Raw genomic sequence first — 5,751 nt, forward strand, 5'->3', positions numbered from 1 at the left:
GTAGACTAGCTTATAGAGGCTGATGTGTTGGTGGTGGTAGAGATTCATGGGGGATCATCAATGATTTGGTTGATTGTAGCTTTAGACTAACCATAATTTGGTTTATTTTAGGGGTTGTGATTTTTATTTAGGTCAAACATAAGATTTTAATGCAATGAAGGTCATGCATGTATATGTGCATAAGTGTATGTATGTGTATAAAATTATATGGGGACCTGGGACATCTATCTTAGTTAAGTTCATTACAGTCTTATGCTTATCTGAGTGATTAGTGCATTTGTCATATTTTTATTTTGTCTGCATTTCTCAATAGACAATATTACAGAAGATGGTACAGTTAGAAATTTTAAAATTAAGAGCAATATTCACAGCATAGTTATTTCATTTTGCAGATCAGTTGTTTTCTTAAGTATTTAACATTAGAAAATGTATCCAGTAATATTTTGATTGTTTTTCATTGTATGAATGCTTTTGATGCATTCTTGAACTTTGTATATACCTTAATTTACTTATTTTATTCCCAAAGTTAACCTTCTTCGTGTTCAGGCATAATATGAAGTAGATTTGAAGTACAGGCAGAAAGAATTCATATTGTACATGCATGACAACATGATGGCCAGTAGAGGGCATCAAAGAATTGTCAGAAGTACAGGTTCTGCTAGGACAAAAACACTTGTTTTAACTGTAGGACAATTTTAGACAAAGCATCTACACTGAAATAATTCTATGATGTAGAGATGTTTAAAGCATCATGTTTACACTACTGAATGATAATTCTGTATCTAAATTAGTATAGACTACCTTAATTACATATTTTAAGTAAGAGTAGATCTTATATCTAAATGGTAATTGTTGCATTTTGATACTATTAGGAAAAATATGTTAAATTTAAAAACAAACAGCACAATGTCTGAATTTTGAAAAATGCATATGCAGTCTTTTGGTGCCTCTGTTTCATCATCTCTCCAATGTGGGAAACTGAAAAGATGCTCACCATCATCTTTTCTGGTTATGATAGAATAGAACAATAATTATTTTTTCACACACATACTGACACTTTATTAAACCCATCTAAAAGAGAATAATCACATCCATATTTTTAACGGATATCTCATGTCATTTGAGATGCCAAACGATCCAAGGAAGGAAGATGAAAATTAAATACTAATCCTAAGGCACCTAAAAACCTATGACCACAGTGGTAATAGGCTAAGGAAGATTAAGCTATGGCAAATCATCTAATGTGAAAGTTAGCAGTTACAAGCAAGAAGCAAGTTTTCTTTAAGGAAGGCACAGGGAAATGGTCACTTGAGCCCAGGAGTGTATTTGGCTAGGAGAAAGGAGAAGATGGCTGAAGGTAAAGCCAAAACCAAAAGGAATAGATACGAAGGAGAATTGAAGCTCCATAGTCAAGCAAGATGACGATGGATCAGGCTTCTTCCTCCTGAGAAGGATCCCACCTAACAACTGCTGGAGCTGAACTGCCCACTTCTTCCTTATAGGCTACTGGACTAGGTTTGATGTTACCCAGGACTCTTATAATTTAGCACAGATCTTGAAGAGCTTGTCACACAGTGGGAGGCTTTGTTGCTAGTTGTTCTGGACATAAAGAAAGCCTGAACATTCACATGCTAAGTAGTCTGAGCAACCACCATCACATCCAAGCATCCCTGCATAACACCCTCAAGAGTCTGAAATCTTGCAGCAGCTGTGCTGTAGTTAAAGCTGCAAAGCTCACAGCAAATTCATCAGGGGAGCCAAAATGAGACAAGACAGCTGGGAAATCCCAGCAGGTCATCTCAAGCTACCTTTCCCCATTAGGATAAGCTGTAATATACCTAATATGGGATGTAGAAAACTACACTGGATCAAGCTGGGTCTTCAGCTGAAGGTGTCTTCAGATATCAAGGGCAAGACAAGGGGTGGGGTTAATTTTATTTTGAAAAAGCCTGAGAAGTTACACTTTTATAAAAGGACATGGCTGAATGAATAGGAAACAGATTCCGCATTGTGAGTTCTCCTGATGGCTTCTGCAAGGATTGTGGAGATGTCAATCATTGTGTTTTGGAGCAATGATTCATCTTGTCCTCTTGAGGGATGGTATTGGTTACTACTACCGCTTCAAAGCATGTGTTATTTATGTGAGAAATGGCTGTGCCAGAAAAGGTTCCCTGAGTTAAGATAGCATAAACTCTGGTGGCTCCAGCTGAGAAGTTTGTCAAGTGCATGGCAGATTGTGCCACAAGTGTCAGCCATGTCACCTGCAAGGATGGCCACCGGATCCTTCACACCTCCCACTAGCTCCAGGCAGTCCACTTCATGGGCCTTTTGCTGTCTGTGAATCAAGGCAAAGTCCACATTCAAGGGGTATGCGATGCAGGTCACTCTCTTATCTCTGCCAGCGTCAGGCAAGACAATAGTGTGGTTCCTCCACTCTGACATGTTCTGGCTGATCCACTTCAGGACAGCTGCTTTGGTGTACAAATTATCCACTGGGATATCAAAAAATATGAGCAACATGTGGTCTATGGTGATGATGAGATCAGCGCCTGCCACAGATAGCATGTTTCCAACAAGCTTGGCTGAGATTGGAGCCTGGCTTTTATCTTTCTTATCCTGCTGAGCATAAGGGGAAGCAGGGATGACTGCAGTCACTGGGCTGGCTGAAGCAATCTTGCAGGCATCGATCATGATCGGAAGCTTCATTAGATTGTCATTGATTTCAACGCAACCACTCTGCACAATGTAGACATCTCTCCACATACACGTTTGTCGATTTCCACCAGATCCCAGGTTGCTGAATTTCTTTCCAACCACCCTGCCTAGTTCCAGGCCCAGGTGGTCAGCAATTTTCTGGGATAAGTCCTGGTGGGAGCTGCTGCTAGATTTTCATATTCAGCATCTTGACCTCTGACCCTAGGCACCCTTTGCTCAGCGATCACTGCTGCTGCAGAGACCAGGACTGAAGTCTTCCCAGAGACTCAGTGCTGATTGCTTGGCTTTGCTACTCTGCTATCTTCTACATCAACGATTTATTCTTCTGGGAACACCACTACAAATAGGATGATTAAATACAAACTATATGGAAATACTAGAGGGACCCAGAGATCGAATTAAAAGTGCCACGGAAGACCTGGACATTGAATGTCCAATTTCTTGGCGTTATTTATCAGATTAGGACCCTTTGAATATTACTTCAATATCTTATGAACTTTTATAGAGATTTTATGATTTCACTTTCCATCCCCTCCAAACTCTGTTCTTCTGTTTCTGTCTGTCTCTGCTGGCTTTGTAGTTGACCAAATGAACTTTTTGAGTATTGTGTCATTTAACTTTCACAACATCTGGTCAGTAAATAGTTCTACCCTGATTTTTAAACACTTTTATGTATTTATTTTCATTTTATTTGAAAGGCAGAGAGACAAAGAAATATATCTTCCAACCAGTGGTTTACTCTCTAAATGGCCACAACAGCTAGGGCTGGATCATACCAAAACCAGAAGCCAGGAAATTCAATCCAGGTCTCCTATGAGGGTGGTAGGGGCCCAATTATTTAAGCCATTACCTGCTGCATGCTAGAGTTTCCATTGCAGAAAGGTGGGTTAGAACAGATACTGCACTCAAATCAAGCACTCCAATATGGGATATGCATGGCAAGTGATGTCTTAACTGCTTTGCTAATTGCCTATTCCATGGAATGGAACTTTAAGTGCAGATTTTTTTTATTCCACATTCAGTATTATTTTCAATCTACCAGAATAAGTGTCAATTGAATTCCAAATATAATGCTCGAGAGTGGTAACTTAATGAACTATCCTTATTCACAAATATATGTTCAAGAATCTTATGATTTTAGAGGCAGAATGAGTTAGGTTTTCTAATTATCCATTGCAAAAATGCTTATGGCCTTCTCCCTGTCTCCAACTATTAACTCTGTCTTTTTGTTGGTATCATTAACTTGGGTTCCTTCAAATTGCAGAAAATAAGGACATGGCAGTTCTGAGTTCTACTGTTATAATTTCTGGCTGCCACATATAATCCCACAAAAGTACTTTGGCAAGGTCTTGGCCACTGTCCACTCCCTTCTGGGAGTGGGGTTCCATTTTAGAAGCGTCCTTGGAGCCACATGAAATGATGACAGGAAGGAATTCTCTAAGCTGTTGAGGGGTTGTTTCCAGAACGGAGAAAGAATCTGCTTTCTAAGCACAGGGTGTTGGTCCAGGGAGGGTGCCATAGGGAGAGTTGGTGAGCAGTTGGGAGGAACAGGAGAGCCCTAGTGTCTGATGGTAATCAAGGGAGTACAGAGCACAGAAGATGAATTTCTCTTGTCTGGCTCCTTAATTGGGGACCGTGCCAGGCTCAATGTAACCAAGAGGAAGTGTAGGGAAGGGCCAAAGAATGTCACCGTGTTAAGGGTTAATCTTTAGAAATATTCTGTGTGATACTTTTTGGTTACCAATATACAAAAACCAAGGAATGCAAAATTATGATTCCCAGCTTTTCTTGTTAGTGTGGGGCTTGTCCTCCACAAGAGGAGGTATGGTGTGCCTCCTCACTTGGGGTCACCACTACTGAGGCTTTTATCAGAACACACATAACTTGGAGTTACAGCTTCATGGAGGCCAGTGAGCTGTAAAGCTTACAGAATATGGTCTGGGGGAGCTGTGGAAGCCACGAGCTGTTTTTCTGATGCTAACTGAGCTTCACATTTAAATATCTTCTGTCAATGGTATAGGGTTCCTCAAAAAGTACACAAAGCACACATACCATGAAAAAATTACCCATGGATCTCAAAAACTTGTTGCACCAGAATAAACTTATCTTTTAATTTTGTCTTTTTTCCCATAAATTTTTTGAAGAAACCTGTAGACCTTAGAATTTAAGCACACATTCTAGATTCTATAAGATGTTAAACACAAAGTAAAGAGCATTCCATTGAGAGAGGGCATTATGTGTTAATCCCACATTTATTAATAAAACAATAAGTTTATTAATCTTAATAAATAGATAATTTAATAAATTTATAATTTCAATAAATTTAGTAATTTTGAATAAATTAATTAATGCATTAATTTCACATTTATTGCTTGTTTTGCATTTCTGTGTCTTGCTGTTGTATCTCCTGCTGGGCCTCTGTATTTGCAATGTCCAAAGCAATCAGATGTGAAAGAGGGTAACTCAGTAAACAGGAGTGACTTCCTTCTTCCATTTTCTTTCTTTTTCTTCTGTCCTGTTAATTTCCTTTAAAAAGACAAAGTCCATGATCTCTGAACCCTGGCCAATTAAACTCTCCTAGTTCAGCTTAAAGTCTTTAGTCTTGCCTGAAGAGAATATTTAAGGCTTTTATTAGGACACAAAAGGATTAGCTGAGAAGATGGGAACCTATGGGTACAAATTAATTTTAGAATAGTGAATTTCAGCATAATTGAGGGGAAGCATCAGTATCACCTAGGAATTTGTTAGGAATGCACAATCTCAGATCTTACTCTAGACCTATAAAATCAGTAGTGTGACTAATAATGCCATTGGCTGCACTTTAACACACTGCATTAAAAATGCTACTTAAACCATCCCTCTTTCATCAGACTGAAATCTCAGTCTGGAAGGAATCTGTATGTCTAGTTTCCCGCTGGGTATTTGGAACCTAGTGTAATCACTGGCGCATAGTAGGTATTCCATAAATGTTTGTTGTGTGATCCATGCGGGACTGTCTGCTGGAGTGGGAGTTGTTTGCATAACTAAGTTGTTAAG

General features: G+C 39.1%; 1 pseudogene; it reads right to left on the reverse strand.

Annotated features, from left to right (window-relative positions):
• Positions 1-1,965: 1,965 nt before the first annotated feature.
• On the reverse strand, positions 1,966-2,476 carry LOC100346461 (ribose-phosphate pyrophosphokinase 1 pseudogene; annotated as a pseudogene).
• Between the last annotated feature and the right edge of the window lie 3,275 nt (positions 2,477-5,751).

This window comes from Oryctolagus cuniculus, chromosome 5 (genome assembly GCF_964237555.1).
Source record: "Oryctolagus cuniculus chromosome 5, mOryCun1.1, whole genome shotgun sequence".
NCBI classification, from domain to species: Eukaryota; Metazoa; Chordata; class Mammalia; order Lagomorpha; family Leporidae; genus Oryctolagus; species Oryctolagus cuniculus.